This window comes from Euwallacea similis, chromosome 5, assembly GCF_039881205.1.
Source record: "Euwallacea similis isolate ESF13 chromosome 5, ESF131.1, whole genome shotgun sequence".
Taxonomy (NCBI): Eukaryota; Metazoa; Arthropoda; class Insecta; order Coleoptera; family Curculionidae; genus Euwallacea; species Euwallacea similis.
This window is the reverse complement of record NC_089613.1, coordinates 3,348,565-3,376,492: the sequence shown is the minus strand read 5'-3', so window position 1 is coordinate 3,376,492 and position 27,928 is coordinate 3,348,565. Positions and strand designations below refer to the sequence as shown.

The 27,928-nt window shown below is 35.7% G+C and overlaps 1 protein-coding gene across 1 annotated transcript in view; it reads right to left on the bottom strand.

Annotated features, from left to right (window-relative positions):
• The window catches only part of LOC136408784 (uncharacterized), a 128,224-nt gene extending 101,845 nt beyond the window's left edge, over nt 1–26,379 (bottom strand). The window contains exon 1 of the mRNA XM_066389928.1: nt 26,045–26,379. The gene's annotated coding sequence lies outside the window, so the exon portion shown is untranslated. The remainder of the gene's footprint in view (nt 1–26,044) is intronic.
• Nucleotides 26,380–27,928: the final 1,549 nt, after the last annotated feature.

Here is a 27,928-nt window from a genome sequence, read left to right as displayed (position 1 = left end):
TCCGTTGTGGGTTTTGAATCTGTGGCACACTTGCCCATTTAGCTGAAATGGAGCATCAGCCAGCATATCATTTAAATGATACAACCTTTTGAGACCGTTCCAGATCTCCACTCACTGTCGAATAAAGAAGATAAATCAACGAACATCACTATAGATTGTAGGTGGTTCTGAAGTTCGCTTTTCGAGCGTTGAGTGTCGGTATCTCAGAAATCTATGGAGCATTTGTTTTGAAAAAATGCCCTTTTCCTGCAATTAAACAAAATATTACCCTGTTAAATTGGGGTTCGCTGTGAATTGAAACCTGTGAAAGCCAATTTTCTAAAGTACCTGGTTACTAAGGAATATTATATGGAAAATTTTCCAATAAACTTTGTTTATTGTCACTCTTTGCTATTCTCAAGGAAATACTATGAGGCTTATGCACTCAAAACTTCCCTAGAAGGGGCCATTGAAAGCCAGGAGAAACCTTTTATCACCGCCACAAAAACTGAGAGAAAAGAAAAGTTAATGTCACGCCTAGAGTGAACTGGAGTGCTATAAATCTTCATATTTACGTATTTTTCAACATAAAAATATTTAGAAATGAAGGTAATAGCTGCAGCAATAACACCCCTCCTTGAGACACGTCCCCTAAACTTAAGTGTGTTTTCTAGGATCCACTCACTCAGCAAAATGGATAAATTGAAAAGTTTTAGACACTAAAACCTTCAGCAGTAAAGTTTTAATGATTATTATTTCGCTGTATTCACATTTACAAGTTTTATAGAAGTCTTACCGGAAACCGTAGAACTTTTTATCGCAAACTTGACTAAGACGCATTCGGCCTTCCAAATGGATGGATTCCATAAATCAGTGAGAATAAATGTGCCAGTTATCGGCTGCAGTATAAGTTAGTTATTTATAACTATTCTCCGGCGAATGCATTTTGTATGTTGCTTTTAAACTAAATGCATTCGCTTTTCTATTGTAGCACACGTCAAGGGTCTAACTAACGCAAATACATCGTGGCAAACGTCCCATTTATCCCCACAAGCCATACATTAATATTAGGTCGAAAACAACAAACTTTTTTATTTTCTCTGTTCCTTCCATTACATCTTTCTCGAACAGGGTTATTGATGAATGCTGAAACTTCCACTTCTATTTGCCTTATATGAAGTAGTTCAATAAAAACACATTAACTTCTAGAGGCCTTTCAAAGAAATTGATATGTACTCAACTTTAGAAAATGTGGCTGCTAAGGACTAAACTATGCGTTAACGGGCATGAGAAACTAGACAAGGAAACGAACACATGGCAGCCATAAACAAGGCTCTCTTAAGTTTGCCCGAAGTCTCGTTATTAATTCCTTGTCACGAGTTTGTTCAAGTTTGGAAAGGTTATTGTGACATGGTGTTTGAGGAGTTATATTAAGGGAAGGCAAACGAATTTGTAACGAGATTCCAAATTGCATTATTTATCCCAAAGAAATTTCAATGAATGCTTAGTCATGGCAAAAAATTTCTGAAGGGCTACGTAAAGGTTTAGGACAAGAAAGTTTACCAATAATGGCTTTTCGATACATCCTCTTCTCTGGATATGTCGATTTCAATGCTTAGTCAGCCCCATGTAATTTTGTTATAGCAGCTTAAGCGTAAATCTCATTGGTAAAGTTTATATACCTTTTTAACCACTTCTGGTACCTAATCCGAATCAATATATCAGGAGAGTTCAGCCATAAAGAAATCCATTGCATACGGAAGCTGAAGGTTTCTATTCAGCCAGTAATTTATGGAATTCATAAATCCCCACGTATGAGACATTTTATTACCTATTTATCTGCCTGAACGTTCTTTGGCTTGATGTCTTACAATTGATTTTAAGTAGAAATGTGTTAAATATAAAATTAGGGATTTTTGTTTTACTTTTCCGAGAGCTTTAAGTTTTACTTTCCCGAGACGTAAACTCTTTGTAGGTAATCTCCATTTATATATTAAATCTGAAACTCCGGGAAAGTTATTATTGAGTTGGTGAGGTTTTTAAAGTATGTAGCATGGGGTCCTTAGACAAACACCAAAAGGAGAAAAGTTTCAGAGAAGAATTCTAATTTAGCCTTACACATCGGACAGAGAACCGCAATAACATGGGGGGAATTAGGGAAGAGAAAGCTCTAGTTTCCGTTTTACTTTAAGTAGTTTTTCACGAGCATAGACAAACAACTTGCCTGCATAATTTTCCTCGCTTTCTATAACATCTGCAGTGACGATCTCTCACAATATTAGATCTAAATGTCTCCTTTACCACGTCATGAACCATCTGGATCCCCACGTTCACGAATAGTCGCTTTCTATGTTTCTAGATCTACGAATTATGCAATGCATTTCCAGGTCACGTTCGTCTTAAGCACCGCGCTATATCCGATATTCATAAGAAATGCCTAAACTGGATATATTGGAATGAAAGTAAACAAATCTAATCATAAAATAATCAAAAGTTCTATGGGAATCGTGACACATCGCAAGAAATACTTCAGTAGTTATGAGAACGTAAGCCAATATTTGGCTCGAGTTGGGGAGCCAATATTTGTCATTCCTAGATGTGAGTTATTTCAGGCAATTGCATTTTAATGAGAACGATGGATTGAAACACTCTCGTTTTGGATATTTGTATTTGCATCGATGGATCGTTAGTTTGCAAAGAGATGCAATTTTACGTTGAAGTCGACATTGATCCTTTGAACCTAGCTGATAAAAGAAGATTTATATACAGGTAAAATCAGTTCAAATGGAAATATAAGAATTGTGCGGGTGGGAGTAGGACCGCATAAGGCTTAGGATGCATGCGACAAAGACTAACTACGTGGCTTGAGACGGTAGCGGTGGAAGTGGGCGGAGTCGGTTCAGTCGGCGTCTCCACTTCGATATTTAGATTAGCATGGACGTTGCCGCTTCCGGGGTTATAGAAATTTAAAAAACTATCGCAGCAAAAAACAGCAATGTAAATAAGAGGAAAAAACATAAACATGAAAACTCTGCGAGTTAAAATTAAAATTGCTCACATGCTTTACCTGCACTGGTCAGGTTATTTTATTTTCCGATATTATTCTATTATTTATCGTCCATTAACGGGCAGCGAGTCTAGTAGCTTATTAAAATCTCTCTTAAAATGAAAGACAAAAAATTATTAAGTGGTATTATTCTGGAAGTACTATACTTCGTTCGAAAATTACGGATCCGACTAAGAAAACTCCATCGAAACATTCAGAAATACGCAGTAGAAACAGGTGGTTTATTTGCGAATCTGCTAAAATAATTAAGATTTTGATCTTTAGAATCTTCTTGTTTTCAATAGAATTTTGCTTGGTTAGCTTATTACAGAAAATAGGTTCATTTCTCTTAAGATGGGACAAAATCAAACAGCGATAAGTAATTTAAATGTGCATATATGCGCGTATTTACGTATTATTTTGATGGAATTAACGATGCCTCCAACATTGTCCACACAACAGTCCATTGGTACTGAGCATCGCTTTAAACGGTAAATAAACCTAGAGAGGTCAGTTCTGCCAGCTCAGTTTTCGATCCACCAAAAGATCCTAAACAAATAGTTACACCATTAATGAACACGATGATCTGAATTTGCTGATATTTGAGGTTATAATGTGTAGTTACAATGTAAAGTTATAATGAGGAAATGTGCAATAATTTATAAATAAGTAAAAATTCGAAGTTAATTTAATTCATCACTAGAACTTATTGTAGAGCTTATTATGAGTAAAAATTCTGAAACGGTGAGAGATTTGGTAACACCGGAACGACTCTGCCACGTCAACCGCCAGCCTTCCAGCTCTTTTCGTTGGTCTTTGTCGCAAGCATACTAAACCTTATGCAATCTTTCTCCCACTTACGCAATTCCTGTTTCCACTTGAGGTGGTTTTACCTGTATATACATGTACGTATACGATCTCGGAAATTTCAATAAAAACTATCTCTATAGTATCCAACATTAAAATGCAAAATTGTGCTGGGTGGAACAAGATATCGATGAAGATAATCTTTGCTTTGCTAGAAGTTGCCTTGGCGACTTTGGTTGAAACCAGAAACGATTCCTTTTTGGGTAGAATCGTCCCCTACATGTCTGTGAAGAGCGGTGGTCAATTGTATTCGTAACGGTGGCTACTGGATGACTCATCCCACGTTCGTCCTATTACACTCCTGCCAACCAAGATTGTTAAACACCTCATGAAGGCGAGAATTAGCTCGTTCCATGATAGGTATGACCTGATGAGTGGTCTCCAATATGGTTTTCAGAGGTCTGAGAGTTACTGATGAAAACAAATTGCCACTTCCCTTGAGAATGTTTATATGAAAATGCTAATAAAACTTCTGTTGTCTTGAGAAAGAGGGAAAAAAGAAAAATTGGGACTTCACTTGGGAATTTTCTATTTTAGAAGGGGCGCAATTTTCAAATTTTTTCCTGCCTTAAGTTGACTTTCGAAAACATCCATTTCTCGTAATTGTAATTGTGTATACACGTGGATGCTATTCCTCTCTTGAATTCGGTACATTCTTCTCGCCTCTAAGATTCAAATGATAATAGTGGACTGATAAGTAAGAACCCTTAAATTTCAAAGAGTACAATGTATCATCTACTTTTAACCTCGATACTATGCGGAACATGCTCCTAACTCATTTGAAAAATCAGCAAAGGGAAAAATTTAACCCCTCCCCCCCCCCCCCCCCCCCCGCTACCTACTAAGACACCCGATAAGTAGATCGTAAGAAAGATAATTTGAAACCGAACCAAAAATCCTACAGCTTAAGAAAATAGATGTTTAGACAAGGGTGTGATATGTTTTCTATCTCAAATCTGCTGAGTCATATATAATTTTTATGTACGTTCCATTAATGCCAAGCATATTATCTTCCAAACGAGTATTCGTAGTTCTAATTTGAATGCACCGACACTAATCTTGAGAACTTCTTCAGAGATGGTGTAATCAAAGACCGAATGAAGCAATTAGAAACTTCCCAACGAAGTGTAACAAATACACTTTCGTAATATATTCCATTGATTTCCACTTTATGTTACTTCAAAGATTCGAATCTTAACGCTCAGTCGCAGCTTCTAACGCCTCTTTATAATTCCAGACCCGGATTTCCTCCATTGAATCTTGACGAGGAAATATATCGAGCTGCAAGAAGTAAGTAACCATAAAGTTTTACGAGTTTAAGTTTTACTTTAACTTTTGGCCATTTCTAGAAGAGCTTTTATTGCGCTAAATACGGACTACTTTGGCTCTTTCTAACCCCTAGATCTGCTTAGTGGGCTCTTTGCTGCTAATAATTGATGGAGTTAAAGTTTAGAGGTTTTTAATTAAATAAACATTGGATAAAAGAAGATTCCGTGTAAGAATACCTTAAGGGCTAGGCAATATTTCATGAAACTTCTGCGCCTGATATCATAACCTCCTTATGAAGCTCGCAGAAAAATTTACTCTTAAAGTGGAAGATAATATTTCATTTGAATTAGCTTCCAAATTGGAATTAGAAAGAAAAATGGTTTTTACATCTCTTGGAGGAGAGATTAAAAGGGCATTACCCTTTTAAGCGGGTAATATATCGCTAAGCCAACGTGTCACGTTTAGGGCCCTTAAGAGGCTTCGCTGTGGCATAACAAAGATAGAGAGGGCATAATTGAGAAACTCGCCATGCAATGCATCTTTCAAACTTTGTTAAAAAACAACGAGAATTAAATTTACCGCTTTGCAACAAACTTTCAAACTGTAGATACACACTTATAAATTTATGTACCAGAGATAGAGATGGCTCAATTTATAATCTCATTAATTTAACATTTTTGCCAGCAGCCTCAAAACAAGGAAACTTTCAACAATAGTGAGAGATGTAAGATACTTGTCTCCATGAGCTGCGCGGAAAAGTTTTCTAATTATCATTTTCTTCTATTCCCTTGTTCTCCATGAATGGGAATTTGCTCCAAGTGGGAATTTTTCGGTAATTTAATTTTTCTTGTTGTTCTTTAATTTGTTGCTGCCAGACTTGACGTTTAAACTTATTAAGGTAACTGCTACGTTTCTTATATTTTCATCCAGTAATTGCTTTGTCATAATTTGAATTTAATTTAGGATAAAAAGTGACTTTAACTTTTAATTTCAGAAGGATGTGTTTTTTATTATTTAAGACATCTGTTCGCGGTCGCTCTGGAGCTACATGGGCTCCACATAAATATAATAGTTACAACCCAACGGGTTTTTTATTTCGCTCCCCAATTAAGAAAACGGTCACCCTGAGTAGTCGATCTAGGAACTTGCCCACTGTGGACTTAAAAGTTAGTTCGGCACTAATTAAGCGCAAATTGAATGAAAACGGAGAATGGTTGCATATTGTGCATTATAAAAAGCAGAAACCACTTAAAACAGTTTGGAATTAATGATCAATGACAGGGAGTTAATAAAAAATATCTTTTTATTGGAAATTCACGTGTCTTTTTCCTTAAATGTGAGGTATTTTAGAAAACTCATTTTGAGACAATTTCGTTTTTAGAAAAACATCCAAATGCACAGGGGGTTCCAACAATGTGTCAGCGAAGACAATTAGAATCGATCCCATATCTCTGCGAACACTAAAAAAAAAGCAAACCCATGTGAGGTCAAACAACTACACTCCGAAAACACATCTAAATAGATGAAATTATCCTACCTTTTTGGGATCTTTAGATATTTTAATAAGCTCGTAAGAAAACATAGTTTCTTTGTTTGGTTTCTTAGCACAAAACCTGAAACTTCCCCTGACTTTCACAAAACAAACCGCCATTTAAACTAAATAGTTCTACTGCATTATCACAATAAAACTAGTAAACATTACAACGCCCTGGGTTTATGCTGATCTCATATACGTATAAATTTCCCGCAGCCATTTAGTTTACACTGAAATTTGCGTTCCAGCAAGGGAATATTACTAAATTTCTGTAAACATAATTTTATACGAGCATTTCTACCCCTGGCGTTTGCAAGGATATCGCAGTTTTGTGCTTCTACTAGGTAACGACCCTTAAGCTCATGCAAGGAATGAGAAATTCCCGGATACTTATGTATATGAATTTTATGAATTATATGAGTTACTGCTGACAAATATTCTAGGTATGCAGAGCGACGGTTTCGAGTGAGAAATTGTGTGAACAATGAAATTTTTTATTCATAGAAAATCCAATTATTTTTTTATTCTTGGTATTGAAAATTAAAAGTCGCAACGCAGCTATAAAATTCTTCATTAATGTTCAAATGAAAACAGTCATTCGATGCCATTTTCAGGTCCGTTTTGTTATTTCTGATGATTTATGTATACTTTAAGCCTTTTTTAATTAAATTTAAAATCAAAACTTTGAAAAGATATTGTGTGTGAAGGGATGGAGCAAATAATCCTTTATCGGAGAAGTCGAATTAATTTTTCTGTTTTTTTATTAAATTAAATCATTTTGATTCAGCTGTTTTGAGCTGACGAGAAGAGATAGAAAATTACAGTATGAAGATTATGTTTGAAATAAATGGAAAAGCCTGATAAATACCGTGCACTTTTCAGGCAGAGCATTCAGGATATTCGAGAGTAATTTACCTGCACCAGTTTTTGTTACGTTTCATTTCACTACTGTACAGAAAATTGCAAACAGCCAGTTAAACGAAACCAACGCCAAAGGCCACAGAACGATGTCTTACAATTTTCTCCGTAAAATATGCCACCGCTAATTCAGATAATCTGCAGCTTGGAGCATGGGATTCCCAAATAAGCCCATAGCTCCAGCTGATAGTCTTCTCAACGTCAAAATAAAATGCTTTAATAAGAGAGCAACACAACGAATTGCACTAAAGCTGGGCGTAAAAATATGACGATGACTGAAATATTGCAACAAATTCAGGCAAAATGGAGAGACAATCATCATAACTGGGCAATGCTGAACCCTCTTTCCATACAAGATAAACAAGAAAATACCGCTTCCTTTCCCCCTACGGCTACGCCGTCGCACCATTTCTAAGTACGACTTTTTTCTCTTCTTTTATTTGTATTTTATGAAGGATTATTTAGGTATAGATGCAAGTGCATCTGTTTTTTTTTATTTTGGAAAAAATTAGTTTATTGCTGGAATAGATCCAGAAACGTTACACATTGCCTTGAAATAAACCCACCATTGAGGCAGGTCAACCAAATCCCACACGTGCAATCATTTACCTAATTCCACAAAATTCCTTCGTAACCTGTTGTTTACGTGGTTTCATTGGCGGAACAAAACCGATTTATAGGAAACCGATAGCGGGATTTACCGCAGATTAAGGGCTCTAGAATTTTTCAGCCAGGTAAGTACCCCAAACGGTCTATGTAATGACGGGTGCACCGAGAGCGAATTGAACTGATCGAGGGTGCAATTTAAGGGTGGCCTAATCGACCGCGATTTATAGCATTAATTGGAAATTTAGCGGTTGGTTTCGAATGTTTTATAGCTTAAATTGGTGAATATTTATTGGAAATGTCGTTAAATGAGTCTGCTTCAAGAGGAAAACATGAAGATGCTAGTGCCGTCTGCAGCATCCTGCTTTCCAGGTTATTTCTGGACATTGGTGAATTCTCTGCCTCAAAAATGTTTATGTCAAGTGCGAAAACTTTTCTTTTTAATCTTCTTATGGTTCTTTTGCTGCAGATGTCACCAACAAATGGAAAGGCTTCGATATATCACAGCGATGAGGGCTAGGAGTTTTGCCTCATTAGTGCATGCTGATTATATCAGGAGTCGGTAAATACACTATCACTCAATATACTTTTAATATATATAATATATTTATGAAATATCTTTCATACTGCTTTAAACCTGTATTACTTTATAAATTGTATTTTTTCTCAAAAATCGTTAACTCTAGAGACTTCAAACAAGAATACATTTTTTACCCAAAATTGAATAGAGATTATCTTTGCTATTCAAAATATCAAAATATCCACGGGCAAAAAAAATAAATGGTTTTGAATGGCCAAAGTGCATTGTAGACAACGCTCTCTATGTGATGTCGCAAAAACGATGGCATATTATGATTTTTCATTGTAAAAACACGTCTATGCCGAATTTCAACAAAATTCATCAATTAGTTTTCGACATATTTACAAAAAACGAATTTAGAAATGGAAGTTTGACACCTTGTAACTGTTGAAATATCGACTTTTCGAAAAAAATTGACATGAACTAGTATACTTATTTTTATGTCTACCTTGTTGGATCCGAGAGATCGCCCACATATTCTGGGACGCCCTGTATAGATGTTTCCAACATGCATCAATCAATCAAATCTCCTTCTAAACCCACTTTTAGCTCATTGACATAACATATAATAACTGATCTTTAATACCGATAGTGCAAAAGTTTAACGAACTCTCAAGTTAAAGCATTATTTCAAAAACTCTCGCTTTGTAAACTCCTAATTACTTTTGCTATACTTCTTTATCTCGAAAATTGCATTGCCCCTCTTGGCAATATTTCATCGAACACTCTAAAATTCAGTTCGCATACAAACTTTGAAAGAAAGTTCGTGGGTTTACAAAGAAACCCACGATTAAAACTACCTGCTGCTAAGAATTTATGTAGTGAAGGATAATTGTAATCATGTAGGTGGAGCTTCTATTACCGGAACTTTGAAACTAATCGTTGGATGGAGTTATTTTAGGATATAACATTTCGCATTACATTTTTCACAATTCTGCAAGGATTCGACTTTAAGCTGAAATAGGATTACCAACTGCGTGCTAAAAGCAGCAAAACCGACTGAACGCAGTTGCAACCGAAAAAAAACTGGTCTTTCCATTTCTCCGATCTATTAACGCCACAATTTATTTTAAATTATTCAAATATTTAAAACTTGTGTGTGGTAGTAAAGGGTCTAAAAAACAAATTAAACGTAAATGAAATATTTACTTTATTTATTGAAATATTGGCAAATGAATTGTTTACAAAGAGAGGAAATTTTTGCATCAGCTTTTACATATCGCTCTTGCAATGTACAGGCATTTTTAGCTAAATTTACCTAACCCCTCAATAACTCAGAAACGTAGGTATTTTGTTTAACAATAATTATGAAGTTTGGTAAAACTAAAACATCAAGCTAACCATTGTCTGTAAAAGCTGCAATTATGTCGAAAATGGCCGTTAAAGCATAAACATCGGTTAAATTTTCAGATAATGGAGATCTTGCGGCGCTTTTGTTGTTTAATTATCGTTCTATGTGGGCTTGGAGGGCGTGATGTAATCGTCGGATATATAACGCCTAAATTACCCCGGGGGTTTAGTCAGCATGCACTTTGCAACTCGCAATTTTCACCTAATCAAGAAGGGAAGACAATTATATAGTAAACTAATAAACAATTTCAAGAGAAAATCTTCAATGTTTTTTTGATACTTTCAATGAACTCTTTCAATGAACACTTTAAATGGAATCGTCGAAATGGTTTGACTTCGTATATAAAATCAGTGTTACAAGATTGAAGAATAACCTCTGCGGAATGGGAATAGTCTCTCAAAGCATAAGCTTCAAAGCTTTTCAATAGGACGATAATGTAAAAATATTATGTACTTCACATTGTTTACTTGAATAAATCAACATCGTAAAGCGGTATTGGGAATTATCTATACTAGCTCAGATGGCACAAATTTGGAACATAACGAACAGGATTCTGTTTATGTAGCTCCAAGATTAAAAATCGGTATTATGAGTAGTATCTCTATTACAAGTTATAAAGTCTGCGGGCCAGGAATTATTTTGAAATCAATAATTGTGGATGTTTTCTAAATCGACAAAAGTTTATGAAAATTTGACAATCCTGAGGAATTCCTTTTTTTCATAGGATCGTGTTACTTTCTTGCGTGAAATTGTTCCTAGAACCTCTCCCAAGGTTTGTACAACTTCTTCCGTTCAAGGGTTTAGCTCATAAAATAACTTAATATATGTGATAAAATCTTGACACTCTTTCCAGAAGCACTCTTGGAGGTAGTCCAAGTCAAAAGCCTATAAAATTATTTTTCATACAAACCCTGAAGTTTCCATATAATGTTCCTAAAGAAGCTTTCGAATATATCTGTTATCCATAAAAACTATTTCAAGAAATGGATTAAATCGGGATGAAAAAAACAGTCAACGATATAAGCATTTTCAATTTGTCTCTTTTCGTTTTGAGTAATATAAACTCTAACCTGGAACTCACTTTATCTTCTAAATATGGGAAGTTTTGCATGCCATCAACTACATAACGACCAAACTTTATCTTTTTCCTATTCGAATATCTAACCGTTAACGAGCTTTACAGTTTACTACACGATACAAAATTCACCCTCCTCGAGCGACTATAAGTTTTTAATTTACCCAAATGTCTGCAGACCTTGGGGTCCGTTCAGGAATCTCAAAGTTCAGGAACCGTCAAACTATTCAGAAATTATACAAAGTGTAAATGAAAGAGGGGGATTTTAAAGAGTGATTTTACGTTCGAAAATATGAAGCAAAATTGGTAGAAACGTAGGCCTGCAAAAGCCTCGTAAGGGAGCTACAGCCCTTCGAGGATGCCCCTCAAGAAATCGTGCGAAACCAGGGAGGAGCTACATTTACTTAACATATTCCTGGACCCTTTAACTTTTATGACAATTTAACATTGGAACTTCTTGTCTAAAATTACATAAAAAAAACTGCTCTTGATAAATTGTCGTAGGATGAACCGTTTAGGAGATATGCCGCTTTAAAGGAAACATTGCAAGGTGCGAAGCTAAAACTAGGTAGTCAAAATTTTTTTAAATTTTGAACCTGATGTTTTTAAGCTTTGCTATCGTTTCATACCTTCTATTGAAAAAATTACTTTTGCTTTGCTAGACAATTTCATGCTCCGATTTGATCTCGAATTTTAATCCAACACCTAAAACTGAGTTTATTCTCTTTAATCCTGGGAAAAGATGTATTCTGTATGTGTAGTCCTAATCGTAAACTAAATGTATCTCCAGTATAAATTAATAGTCTAAAAATATCTTAAGCCGCACGAAAATGTCATACATAGCTTTCTGTAAACTCGACCAACTAAATATCATTACGCTGTAATGGATATTTTCCAAACTCGTACCGAAACTACGGATATTAGAAATCTTATCAAGATAACTTTTGCGAATCAGGAACTGATTTAATTAATTTACATCTCTTTCCTGCGCCACCATGTTGAACAATTTAAATAGTTCTGGTAAGCCAACTTGCACCAATCATCAGTACAAAGCTCGTTAGTATAACTCACTTACCTCGTTCCAGTACATTCATCCCTACTGCCTTCATTTATTCAGGCAAATTTGTTATTACCGTTTTAATTGACCATTTGCAAAAAACGGACAGATGGATGCAAAATTGAAACCACAATTTTTCGACATACTTCTCTATGCACATGTTCCAACGACTGCATGGTCAAATTCCCAATTTGAATATATTTCACATATAAATTGTAATAGATGAGAGGCAACTGCTGCAGACCGGCACAGGACTAGTTCATATTTGCATATTCCATTAAAATCAAGAATTCAGCTGAATCAAATGGACGTGACTTATTTTTAAGCGTTTTAATAACTTACATCCCCTGGAGTGGCAACATATTGCAACGAGGACAAAATTTGCCTGCAACATTCCCGCTTTAAGCTTCCAAAATTAACGGGCTTAAATAGTCAAATCACAAGCGGACTTAGAATATAAGAAGTATTTTTCCTTTTATTATATGTAAATATCCTCAAAAAAAGGTAGAGCTTAGAATTTATATCGTCGTATCCAAAACACGACAGGCATAGAAACGACGCCTTCAGGGAATATCAGACCCTTTAAGGTCGCAGTACACTGATTCCCTTTTCAGATTTTACATTCTCAAAGGCTGGAGACCCAAATAGGGAAAGAAGCCTATTGTCGACGAGTATAGCTATGTTTCAGATTATCCGATGGATAGAACAAAGCTACTTTAAGACATCACAAACTTGTCCTATTTGGAGAAGATCTAAAGAAAGGAGAACTAAAATTATATCAATAGGAATTATCCAATGTCCTGGTTGGAGAATTTTCAATGTTAAAACCTCTCCTTTTCTGTCATCGACTTTCTGTTAAAATGCGATAAGGTAAGGAAATTTAATTTCTCTCCAATAAAGTGTAACGGGTTTTATTACAGAAAGCGGTTTCACGGCAAAAACTCCAATATGCAAACGCTTCCTTCGTTTATCTTCAAGGAAAATTGCAATTATGAGCTCCTTCTTCCAAGAATTTTAAAGCCGTGAAACGGTTTTCAAATTACACTTTGGAGAAGCGCATTGAGGTAAATAGAACATGGTTGATGTAAAGTTACAACATTAAAGTTAAGCTTTTATTACTTTACGTGCTATAAATTCTATATTTGAGGAGTCGTTCCAATTTTGAATTTAAACTCGACAAAGAGTGGAATTGGACGCCCGATTTCAAAGAATGCAGGGGCTTCTTTCGAAGGGTTTCTTGGTGGAGCCTAGAATATTTTCATTCTTCAAGAACCGATCAACAAACACCAGAACAATTATACATTTTTTTTATAAGGGAACGGTTAGAATCAAAGAGATGCTGCTACTTTATGCACACATTAATCTGCATTTTTAAGTTATAAAATCAGAGTTAATGTAGTGTGAGTATGTAAAAAATTATATATTTGAACTGGTCTAAAAAGCTTACAATTTTTAGAATCTGCTTTCAAATTGAATTGTTAATACATTCATGAACGTGGAGGACTTAACGCGAATATTATTCCTCCCAGGGCAAGCTCAACATTACTGGAGTTAGTGTTTATTTTTAAATAAACTCACTTCTCTGAGAGTAAATGAATTAAAAAGAGCTCATTCAATTCCCCGGAAATTCCGTAAAAATACACGGTTCTAGCTCACTGTGGAATCTAAAAATAATCCTAAAGGTGAAGGAAATGTATAATGCAGACTATAGGCATCGCAAAGGGCATACTAACTAGGCTCAAAGTTTCCACAGGAATTTAATTTATTTTATTTTCTATCTTCAGTTTACCTAGAATAAATTTACATTAGCAAAAAACTGCCTTCTGTTAGTGAATTCTAGTGAATAATTGATTCCCAGCAATTGGCGGGTGTAAGAATATCAGAGTATGAGATATAAATATTTGACAAGAACTAAGTTTTGGAGAATTATTTGGGTATATTTTACGGAATTTATAGCGAACTAGCGAAAAGTTGAATTCCCTTGACGAAAATGTTGCCGAGCTTGCTGGATTTGAATTATTTAAAGTTTCGAGAATTTCCAGGAGTCTCTTTGCATTTGGTCGATAGAATTTATCTTGGAAAAACTGAAAGAATTAGTTGGATTAATTGAGAAACCTGTTGCTAAAACTAAAAATTCACGTTTAGTACTATCTACTCTGAATTACCTATAATTACTGATTTCCAAAAAAATATAAAAATCAGAGAGAACGGAGGGCAGATGTTCTTTAAAAGATAAGAAAGAAAAAATGGAATAAATGCGAGGCTTCAAAGCAGTTATTGCCATATGTTGGGACTTATCTTTTGTCCAGTTCCTTCAATCTTTGAAAAAGAAGTTTTAAAAAGAATTTTCACTGTATTAAGTGATTTTCCCAGCGCTAACTAGCTCGTGATAGCTCGTGAAGATAAAATGAAGCTTAAAGGAAATTTTTCCTGTAGAAGATTAGGAGAACATTCGTTAAGGTCACCTTCAGTTAGACTTGATACGAAATACAAAATACAGAAACAATCTCCAATAAATATATCCGAAGATTTCCTTATGATGTTGAACAGTGCAAATGTAATACAGCTATAATTGTCCGCTGGCTATCGAGAAATGTCCAGTAGGTATCAATCAAATGTATCAATGTCAAATGAACATTTCATTTCGACAGTGGTTTTAGAAGAAGCCTCGGTTCAGAGATAATCACTGGGATAAAATTTAAAAAAATACAACAAAACCAAAAATACTTAAAATATATAAAGAGAATTCTTTATTTGAGAAATATTCCCATAAATCTCATTTGTGTTTCAAAATAACCAGATAATACTGCACTGGTGCGTTGTTCATTTAAAACTGCTTTTGTACTTTTTCATATTTTATTGTAACAGCTTCCCCTGTCGCACAAAATATGAAAATAAACTCATAAAATGGATTTTTGTAAGGGGAACGTTTCTGTAATCTTAAGTAACCCCAAGAAGCGATCAGTTGTATTTTCGACAGGAAAGCGTTTCTGTATCCCTAAGTAATCGGAAATAATCTTAAGGAAAACTTCTGGTTTTTTGAACTGAAATCATTTCTGAGAACTTAAAAAACATTCGAACCAATTCCGGATTTCCGACACGTTTTTATATCCTTGAGTAATTTCAGTTACTCTTAAGAAGAGCCAGCAACCCCAAGTAACCTCAGCAATTTTCTAGAAATATGAGTGGAAAACTTTTCTGTAATCTGAACTAACCTGAACTAGCTTCAAGTAACTTTAAGAACAATTCTCTATACAGGTATTACCAATTGAAGTGGTAATACCAATTGTGCAAGTGGAAGTAGGACCGCATGAGGTTTAATACGTTTCCAATAAAGACCAACGGAGTATGTTGGAAGGTTACCGGCTTACGTGGGCTAAGTCAATCCGTCTGATCTTCCTATTTCAATGTTTAGATTCGTAGATACCGATTTCATTATCTTTGCAGCGACGGAAATTTTAAAAAATATTAGTTATTATATACAATAAACGATGCACGTTTTTAGTCACGCAGAATTCTCAACTGAATGATTCACAAACCTTAGATTGCAAGAATCGCACTGCCAGCAACCTTCCTTATCGGATTCTACGTTTTTATTATCAATAAGAACTGAAAAATAAATAATTTACACCGAACCGAATAACTCCATAAGTAAATATTAATTAGATCTCATTCAATTAAGATAAATAATTTATAATAATTATTATATGTACAAGTTAATTATAAAAATATAAAAAACGATAGTAACCAATAATAAACAATAACTACTTGGTATTTTCTACTGCTAATTAATTTATAACCCAGAGCAAAATGTAGCAATGTAAATAAATAAATAAATAAATAAATAATTAAACCGTCACTTATATTAATAAAAATGTTTTAAGGGTAAGAGATCTGGTAAAACTGGACTGACTCCGACACGTCAACCTCTAAGCTCGCAACATACTTCGCTGGTCTTTGTCGGAGGCATGTTAAACCTTATGCGGTCCTTCTCCCACTTGCACAATCCCTGTTTCCACTTGAACTGAACCTTTAGAAGATTCTCTGGAACACAATAGTAGGTATACCTACTATTGTGTTTTTAATCTGGATTAATTTAGCAGAATATTTCCCATTTTCCAGAGCTTTAAAGATGGAAAATATCCCTGTGTTATATGTATTTAGAAGTTATACAGATTCTTTAACTTCAAAAAAGTTTTAGTTTGTAATAATTTGCATTAGCAGGAGTAATTTTCTGGCGCTGGAAATGCTGTTCCAGGTTTGTTTTTTATCGTTAGTTTACTCTGATTTTTAGTTCCACTATTTGATTTTCCGTTCTTTTAATTTACGTTCATACATATCGTCGGTACAATGCCAAAATCACGAACGTGCAAATTTGAACTTTTTCGTCTAAGTGCATTAGAAGACGTACTAACCTTGAAAGTTATCAACGCCCAAGTCACGAAAGTGCACTGGGAATAATACCCCTTCCTACGCTCGATGTTTATTTGCCGAAAGTTTAAAGCTTTCGTTTTTTAATATGAACATTCAAAAACCTATTTTCTCAATGTGCTAAATTTGCACATTCGTGATTTTGGCATTGTACCGGCGATATGTTAGTCAAAGCAGGAAAAGTTGCGTTTAAACCCAGTGTTTTAGACCGGTTTCTTGATTGAATCCTCCTTTAGAACTAGTTTTTCTGCTATCCACGGTTGCAGCAGTAATAACAAACCCTCAACAATGGACAGATGGAAATTGCTGTGGACAGTAAATAATGAAATTGAGAAAATTAGCCAAAAATATAAAACTTTGCAACAACATCATAGATGTTTTTGACAGTTATTATTGATTGTATTTTGCAAAATATCAAGGAGGGAATAAACAAGTTTATCATGTTACGTTGAAAATTGAAATCCCACGTCGAGGCTACAAAAAACCGAACTAAAAACACAATTATAAAAATATATATTTGCATTGTATATTTTAGTAAACTGAACAAAATTATTGCGAGGCTTAATTAAAAAACAATTTTAGTACTAAATATTTATCAGTAATAAATGGCTTGTTTGGAGGCTAATTAAACAAAAACCGCAGAAATCCTGCATAATAAACCTTCTGAAATGTTGACTAAATTTTGCAGCTGGCTCTCTATCAATTAACGCATGCAAATGCAAAAATCCTTTTATCTAGAGGCCTCCATTTCAATCCTACTGGAATCGAAATAAATCACATCAGTGCAATTCCGACTGCAGTGTAAAACCTGCCAAAAGAATCGTGTATTTATTGGTGCTCCCACTCCGTGATGTACACAAACTGTGTTATGTCATGTGTTCGAAACTTGTTTTCTACATGTAAAATCCAGATTACATTCGCATATGTAAATAATGAGACGCTTCAATGGCGGCAGTCTCCTCAACCAGCATTTTCCAATTAACTATAAGGCAACGCACTTATTTCGGTTACGCCTCTTGTCATTTCTTATTTCGGCTCGTTTACAAGTCTCAACCCGGAATCGTACAATTTATCTCCAAAAATTGGATAAACAGCTCCGCAATAAATTAATTACGAACCCTGACAGGACGGGGATTTATCGCATCGCGCATATTTCCCCAAATAAATTTGCTGAATTTGATTTATTCCTTTGAGTGCGTCGTATAACGAAGAACTGAAAGGGTCGAAGATAGGAGAACTACAGCACGGATATCCCTTGTCAGCTCGAATTAGATATGTTGCGATAAGTCAGCAGGAGATAAATTAGATGATACAGGTAGTTTTTGTCGTTCTGCGGAGGTTTCGCTCCGATAAAAACCTATCAAAAACTCCTTTCGAACTAAAAAAAATATATCAACAATTTCATACACTATGACGTCCGACATGCCGCGTTGAGGGCTTGTTCTGTCGTGTTTGTCGCCGATTCGCAATCGAATTTGTCGCTTAAGCCGCTTTGTCACCGTTTCTGCGCCGACGTCTTTACACAGTTCTTAATTCGTGCCCTCGTGGCCTATTGTGTTTTACAAAGGCATTAACAAGTTGGAAGACGGATCGTGATAATATCCGACATTAAAAGTGTATCCGAACAATAAATTCGGTGGCAATTTAAAGATAATCTCTTCTCATTATTTGCCCCTCGAATAGCCTTTTAAACCTCAAGAAAGTATCTTTGCCTTTGTCTGCTCGGCGGGAAATTATATCATTATTTCCGGGTTTTGACCTGTAACAAAAATACTTTGCTTTTTCCGAGAAACACGTATACTCACATTGATGAGCAAAAAGTGCGAACATATAATATCGCAACAGGGTACAAATCCATGTTTTGTCCCTAGTTAATCGGTCCATTGTAACTACAACTAAGGCAATCTTGTTCAAAGACCTGCTTATGACAGCTCAGGTTCCTGAATCGAGCTGGGGAGGGCAAAAACGCCAAGTTGGGCAAATACAAAAGACTTACTCATTGTCCTGGACTGTTTCAGACACTTTAGCTTTATTTGGGGGCACATTATGGCTTTTGGCGCTTCCAGGGGAAGTTTTATTGTCTAGCTTCAGGACGGCTACAGGAAATACCTGTCATTATGTGTTTAGATGCTTTTCCTCAAGTTTAGTAATGTTCATCCGCAAAGTTCCACTATCAGCTTTAAAGTGCAACTAAGGCTTTAGTATCAATTTAGCTATCTGAAAATGACCGAAATTAAGGCACCTCTCATGAATGTTGGAAGCAATAAAGTATGTTTACAACTACTTTTGAAAAAAAACTCCGCCAAGGAACAATGAGAACTTTCCGGGTTTATTTCGTTGCAAACGTAGTTAATAACAGAACAAAGCAATTTCAATTAACTTGGTATTTTGCTAGGTTGTTCTCTCGGCTCCCTCAGACACTTCCGTAAACGGATTTGTATTGTTGCGGTTCTTCGATTATTTAGGTTTTTACTCATTGTTAATTTGAGCGGAAAAATCCGGCTTGAACGTACGATCCGGCTTAAATTCGCATTCAAAAAGGTGTCGTAAATTTTCAGCCTTTTTACGTGTTGATAATTATTGAAGCTTGAAATCTGGGGGTAATACTCTTCGAAAAGTTGTGGGCATGACAATGTAAGCCAGGAAGTAAAAGGGCGCGTTCTCAAGTTTAATCCCTTAACAAGTGGGCCTTTTTGTAAAGCGCAATTGAAGACGAGAACAAATCTTGTTTCAGCTTGGCAGCTGTCGAAAATCCGGGCAGCAATTTATTTACTTTTTCTCCTTGTGACGAGCAATAATAGCAGGATTTCAAGATTAATGCCTCTAGGATGGCTTTTTTGTTGTTTTCTAGTAAAGCTTTGTATCTATGAGAGAAAAGATGTACGGCTAATATCTACAGAAGTGTAGTAATGCAAGAAAGAGAAGCATTCACAACGCCAATGCGACTTCCTTAACTTCACTGAAATCGAAAGATTTGCTTTACTGGAGAGAACGTTTTTCACTAAGTAAATAATCCATTGACCGGTAATCCGTTGAATTGAGAGTATAGAAAGGTCGATGATATCTTGAATGTTAATCAAAACATAAGGTCCATCCAAGTTTTTGAAGTGTCTAAAGGATTTGTGGCATTTGATGGCGATTAAGCGAAACGAATTTTGAGGGGCTCTTGAAAGGTAAAAAGTGACCAAGAAAAATCTGCGCACCCCACAAAATTTATACTGCCTTCATAGGGAAAAATTAATTTAATTCTTCAAAGATCGGGCAAAATACCAGCAAAAGCATTTCGAGTAGTGAAAGAAATTTCTTTAAAAAAAAGGGGACATTTTCTACCTCCCGGGAATCTCAACTAAACTGAATACTCCATCGCGATCGCTTAAAAGTTGGTGCCGCCGCCAGTTGCAATTCACAGTTTCCGAAGAACTGCCATGTCGTGGCGAACGAGGCAGCAAAGTATTTAAATTTTATGACCCTGGTGGAAGCACACACATCTTTATAAATGGTAGTAACTTTTATAATGATCCCCCCTGGGATATTAGAAACGGCGACACTTACAAGGTCAGCTAAATTAGAAAAAAGTTGTTCCTTTTAATGATCATTAAGAATTCGTCTTGAATTAGACTTATCTATTGTCTAGCTTGCCTTTTCACAAAAACAAAAGATCTGAAAATACTTCACTCCAGTAAGAACACAATACAAGAACAATTCAACTAAAGTACCATTGCATTGCTGTTTTCAGCAACTTTTGTGAGAACGCAGCCAAAGCCCTCGAGTTCGAAACAGGTACCTCTATAGTGTACCATTTTCAACGTATATAGAAATTGGTCAATGGGAAAATAGAATGAGTACCCTAAGAACTGGTTTCAAATGTAATAGGTGTACAAAAAGAAACTGAGCATTTTTTGGCGAAATTAAGCTTCATTAAAAACATAGTTATTGAAAATATTAGTAATCAAAATAATTTCCATAACTGTCTATGGTCTTTTGCCATTTACTGGGTAGACGATTGATGCCCTCGTGATAAAAGCTTAGTGGTTTCGTCGAAAAATAGTTATCGAGCCATTTTCGAATATCTTCAACATTCAAGAATCGTTGGTCAGCTAAATGAGACTGCATGGATCTGAACAAGTGGAAGTCGGAAGAAGCCAAGTCTGGAGAGTACGCCGCATGCTGGAGTATTTCCCAGCCTAACGAGAAGATGAGTTCCTGGGCCGGTTTAGCTGTATACGGACGAGCATTATCATGCAGCAATATCACTTTCCGACTTCCTTGGCCCGTAAATGGTCTTTTTTCCTCCAGAGCATCGCTTAATTTGATCATTTGGGCCTGATAACGGTCAGCTGTAACAGTTTGACCGGGTTCCAGAAGCTCATAGTAAATGACTCCTTTACAATCCCACCAGACACACAGTAAGATTTTCTTGGCATGAATGTTTGGTTTTGCAACTGATGTGGATGGCTGGCCTGGGTCAACCCATGTTTTTCTGTGCTTAGGATTGTCATACAAAATCCACTTTTCATCTCCCGTAATAATATTATGCAGAAAATTCTTCCTTTTATACCGAGAAAGCAAGTTCATGCAGATGTCAACTCTTCGGTTAGCTCATGAGGAACCCATTTTCCTGCTTTTTGAATTTTTCCCATTCCATGCAATCGAACTGAAACTGCTTGTTGAGTTACTCCTAACTGCTCTGCAAGTTGTTTTTCAGTTTGGCATGGATTTTCATCCAGTAAAGTTTGCAATTCTTCGTCTTGAAACTTTTTTTCGACACCCGCACGTGGATCGTCCTCAAGACAAAAATTTTCCTCACGAAACTTCTTAAACCATCTCCTAACAGTTGATGCACCAACAGAATTATCTCCCCAAGCCGAATTAACCATTTCTGTTGTTTCAGCAGCATTTTTGTTCAGTTTAAAACAGAACAACATTGATATTCTCAAATATTGCTTGGAAATATCCATGTCTCTATTTACGTTTTGTGCACTGAACTACAGCTCCTAAACAACTGAAACTTTTATCATATAAAAAGTCATAAATAAACAATACCTGCTTACAATTGCAGGCGAATTGAACGTGTCTAAGTATGTTTTTTTATTGCATATAACTTCATTGCTCAGTTTCTTTTTGTACACCTATTATAAAGCCTGTTTTCTACCAGAAGTCCAGTGAAGCTCACACTCATGCTCAAATGAAGTGCGGCATTAAATGCCCAGGAACACGACTGGTGATGCTCATTTTAATATGATTATTTTTCAATATATTAAATTTTAAAGATGAGTGGAGCGGGAGTTCCGCTATAGTATGAAATGATATCAATACTCTCACCCTCACTCAGTTTGACTCATGCGTTCATCTCTACAGTCCATTCCTAGTTCCGTTCTTGCGAACCTCTTAGTGGGTTATTAAATTTGTTAACACTTTTATTTAGTTTTCATTCATAGTAGAGATTTCAAACAATTCATTCAATATAAAAATGAAAAAATATTGAATAAAACGATGGCGATATATCAATCATCTTACCACCAAATATTAATATCAAGTTAAACAAAGTTAAACATTCGATGCACCAGTGGCTCAAAAATTTTAATGCATATTTACCATCTCTATGAAAATGATAGACTTGTTTCTAGAGCTTTCGAGTTTCTTGTTTTCAATGTACCCTCATTAAGAGCAGCATTTGGAAACAACTAAATTCATACTCAGAAGTTCTATATCGTTTTCGAGATTTACGAGAACTTTAACTCTAATTCAATATAATTAGGTAATAATTTTGATTCTGTGGCTTTCATTTAATTGACTCCATCAACAAAGCTTTTATAAATTCCGTGCACGCGTCATTTATATTTTTAATGCGATTTTCAGTTAAAAAACAATTTTCAATTTCCAAGAAAGTTTCCCAATTACATTTCTATCGCTTTGTCACCTGCTGCTCCCACACTTTATGGTAGGCACCCTAGGCCAAATTAATAGGTGGAATTTTTTCACGTTTCAAAAGACGGCAATACCTGGCATTTCCGTAATATTTACAAAGAGATAAGTGAAAAATTTTTGTCGAATTCGTGATCTCAAATAAATTTCCGGGAATAACTTAGAGATCAGTTATGTCGCAAGTGCGAATCTTATTCAACTAATCCCCAGTAAAAATCATTAATAAATGAAAAAATATCAACAATTTGGGTGATAAACATTAATAGCATGTTTCAAATAATTACGAAGTAATTAAAATTTTTCCTTTAAACGTCTAAGGGAATGTAAAAGGGAAGGATGGAAAATAGCACTTTAAGTGAGTGAGAGGACAATTTATGAAACTCTGCTTCGTGTGCGGTAATGTTTCTGTGACCATGCATACTACAAACGGTAATTAGATTATTAAACAACTCGATTATTATTAACATCACCAACCGCACTCGCGTACGTTGTGGTTCGACAACGCACGATTTTGTTATAACCAACGGAACATAACCGAAACGAACAAAACAGCTGACAAAATACTTTTTCTGGTTATGCGGTTATGCGGTCATGGAAAAAAGTATTATAATCAATGCCGTACCGTAATCAATTACTTAACGTAGGCCAGGTGCAAACGAGCTCTTACTGTTAAGAACACTAACTTCCCCAAAGTCAAAGCAAAACGTTTTATCACAGAGAACTGTTAAACTTTTAATCACTTTTCAGTCCTCTGATGGATTTACGGCAAACAAAGTATAAAATGGATCTCATCCTGATTCGAATTCCTAGCCACTTTTAATTTGACTTTAGTTTCCGTCTGGGCTTTATCCAATTAAGTTAATACGTCAATCGCAAGTCGGATATTTTGGGTCGAAATTGAGAGATCTATCATTGTGCTACTGACTGAGCTCTAAAGTTTAAAGTTGGGGATGATAATGCAGGTATTGGGGTGCGAAGTTGTTTGACGAGTTGCAGCAGTGAGATGTTCGAGTTAATCGAAAATTCTTGATGCCAGAAGATAATTATTGGTGTATTGATTTAAGTAAAGGGTTGCTTTCTATGCTGCAAAATAAGCGACATGTAACAATATGAACATCAGTTATCCCTAAGCACTAATTATTATCCTCGACAAATACTCTCAGAGGTTACAAACGTCAAAGTACAAACAGAGTTTCAATTGCCATCACTATGCAATTCAATTCCGATTTTTCAACGCTGAAAGCACCCTCATATTTAATAGAAGCAGGCAAACAACTATCGCGAATCGACATAAAAACCTCCCCAATTCCAAAATCCAAAATCACCCCTCGTTAAATAAATTGAGTCTCACATAACGATAGCCCACTTCTCTTTAATTAAGCCCTCATTATTTTTATTACCTTTTTGTTCCCTCGCAGGCTCGTTTCATTTCGTTCATTATCAGGCCAGGCAAGTTTTAAGTGAATAACGCGAATGCAAACAATATGCCGTTTTTAATTGGTTTTCAAATTAAACTGAGACGTGGCCGCCCTTTTGACAATAACACCCCGGTTTTCGTTTCATTGCCGACGAGGTCCCAAATTGCGAAATAAAAATCTCGTAATTCGAAATCCTTAAACTATGCTTATGGTTGGCAGTCAACATCCTGAAGTAATTGAGTAGATTTGGTTTTTACAGAAAAGAGTTTTGTAGGAAAATTGTTTTTTGCACTTGAAAAGTAAAATAATAACTTTTCCTGTTCTAAGGGAGCAGTTCCTCTGAAGTAGATCATTTACTCCCAAGGAAGTAAACAATTTTTACTCCACCTGATGTAGTCATTCATTTTTATAAGTGACTAAAAGGTCATTAATCCGAAAATGTTTTTGTATATTTATTTGAGGGAATAACAAGTAAGTTGGAATTTGAACAATTTTTAAAAGATAATATATCAAAATGTTCCTTTTGATCTGATACAATTTTAGCTACCGATTCCCGAATCATCAGAGAAATAAAAGAAATTTAAACGTTGGAAACTTGACTTGAAGTTTTACAAAGTTGTCCAAAATCTGTATTGTTTTGCCTATTATCACATATCCCTCAACAACCGATCCAGTTTCCCATCCTCCTAATCTCTTCAGTTGCTCTACGGAATCTGCTAAAGTTGTAGCAGATATCCGACTAAAACATTGTTCTGTGTAAAGTTTGGGGCCTGGTATTTGGGGAAAGCAGCAATGGCTTATTGAACTTATCAAAAGAATTTTTTCTACCTGTTGATTAAAACATCTATCGTTATTGTATATAACTGTCCAAAAAAGATATCCATTAGAATGTAACCAACACGTTTTTGTCGTACATACACCAAAAATAAGGAATCCTGATGAACTTTTGGAAATTTGATTTACCCTCGGTGCATGCCGGTGCTTAACATTCTGAGAAATGACACAGGGAAGGAGAAGAGATGAAAATAAATTCAGATGGGAACAAATTTGAAGAAGGGAAATGATGAGAGATGAAAACCATAAAAAGCAAAAAATAAGAAATATTAAGGGAGACAGAGAATTAATTTGGGAAACGAAGATTTAGACATCAGGTAAGAAGAATTTCAGAGGCAGACACGTATAACTTTCAAAGAAAATGCTGAGGGGAAAAGAGAAATACTGAAACGCTCACAACGAGATATCAATCATTCCGAGATAACACAGTGAATTGAAAGAGAGAGAAGGATTCAGACAAATTGACTAATTTAAATAAGATTCAGCGAAAAAACAATTCAAAATACGATATTTTGCAGGTGATTCATTGGATTTGAATAAAAAATTGATACAATAGAATTTTATAGCGTTTCGTCGTGGGAGCTTCAGATCAAAAATTAAAAAAAAATTATTTAAATTAGTACCGTGAAATTTTGAATCTTCAATGTGTTACGATTTATTAAATATCGTCATGCTTTAACATTGTTCAAATTTAATTAAAAAATCAATTATAATGGTTTAAAGTTGAGGTAATTTGAATGAGTGACAGGCAATAAAATCGGACGAATCAAATTAACCGGGTTGGTTGTGATCCATGTAGATATTTATGATATGTATTCCAAATCGACGTGGGAGTTTCCCTAATTGGACATATTTATCAGGGTTAAACTATGTGGCGTTTCATTTCAATTTTTCAATTCCACGGAAATTCCTCGAAACCGTATAATTTCATCAGTTTATCCAATTTGGGTTTTTGCTGTTTGCGTATAAAAGCGTTCACGTCCCTTTGATGCGGTCACTTCTGTTTGAACTCAAATAAGTAACTTCAAAAAAGACGTTACAGCAAAGCTTATAAAACGCATAAATTAATCATATCTAGGAAATATAATTAAGTGCAAAAAATTTCGCACACTGCCTGAGGAACACTATTTTAAAAACGACGAATTAGTACATACCCGAAAAGAATTCAAGTTCTTATATACTTTTCCTCCTGACAGTCAACACCAAATCTATTTTCACCCAAAAATCACCATACAACACACACAGATATACATCTTATATATTACACGACTGAGTTTACCAAGGACCTGTCTGAGAGAAGTCTCTCAAAAATCCCCCGCAACTGCACTAAAATCGTCGGCTCAAGGCCACTTTCATCCCTGATAAATTATGTACAAATGTCAAAATCAGTTCCGGCGTAAAAAGATACTTGACATAACGGTGATTCGTCAGAGGAACGATCCTGGAACGAGGTCCTGTGATGCAGCAGGAGCGCACGCGAAACGCGGAATGAATGGGAAACAACTAGAGATAGCTCTAAAAGCGGAGCTCCAGCAATGGCCCAGAGTCATTGTTTTGGAAGGGGCCGCTCCGTTGCGGATGCGGAAAAACGTACTTTTCCACCCTGCATGGGCCGAGTTGGATAGTTTTTAAATTGCTGCAAGTGGGAGTGTTTCCTTTAAGTTGTTGCTGAAGGCTTGTAAAAGTATCGGAGGAAGGAGGAACCTAAAGATGATGAATGATGTAATTCTTTAGAGAGTTGCTCATTCAAATATATTCAGTTGAATATATAATATAAGGGGTGGCCATTAAAAAAACCCGAAGTACGCGGGGAACCGCGAACGTACGGCGTTGATTGAGCCACTCGCTACTTACCATTGAAAATCCAACTGAGATGGTTTATCCAAGACATACCTCTGATATTTCGTTGTCTACCAGGTCTACCGGTATGAAATGAGCGCTATTTTGTGAAAATAAAACACCAATTTTAACAAGGAAAGAAAAATAAAATTTATTCAAAATATTGACCATTGTTTTCTACACATTTTGACCACCTTTCTGGCAATTTATGGATACCACGCCAATAGAAATGTGCCTCTTTGGCATCAAACCAATTAGACACCAAATTTTCTACTTCTTCGTAGGAATCGAAGTGCTGCTCAGCCAATGCGTATCCCATCGATGAAAACAAATGGTAGTCCGAAGGAGGCAAGTCTGGTGAATACGGCGAATGGGGTAGCAACTCCCAGCCAAGTGTTTTGATGGTATCCTGAACCGGTGTTGCTTTGTGTGGAGGTGCGTTGTCATGGAGCAAAATTACCTTCCCGTGTCTTCTGGCCCATTCTGATCGTTTTTCGATCAACGCATTGTTTAAATTAATCAATTGTTGTCGGTAGCGAACAGTATTAACGGTTTCACCAGGTTTTAAAAGCTCGTGGTGCACCACACCTTTCTGACCCCACCAAACACACAGCATTGCCTTCTTGCCGAATCGATCAGGTTTTGCAGTCGATGTTGATGGTTGTCCCGGATCAACCCATGATTTTTTCCGTTTAGGATTTTGAAAATAAATCCATTTTTCATCTCCAGTAACAATTCGATGCAAAACTGATTTTCTTTCGTGCCTTTGAAGCAAAATTTCACTGGTGTTTTTTCGGTTCTCCATCTGCCTTTCATTCAATTCATGCGGCACCCATTTTCCACATTTTTGGATCTTTCCCATAGCTTTTAAACGATCAGAAATTGTTTGTTGTGCAACATTTAACATTTCTGCCATTTGCTTTTGACTTAAAGTGTCATCTTCATCCAATATTGATTGCAGTTCGGCGTCTTCAAACTTTTTTGGTGGTCTGCCACGTTCTACATTTTGCATATAAAAATTGTTATTTCTGAATCGTTGAAACCATCTTTTGCATGTTGCTTCTAATAAAGCATAATCACCATATGCCTCGACAAGCATTCGATGTGACTCTGCAGCACTTTTCTTCAAATGAAAGCAAAAAATGAATGCTTTCCGCAAATCATCATTTTGTGGTACAAAATTCGACATATTTGGCACA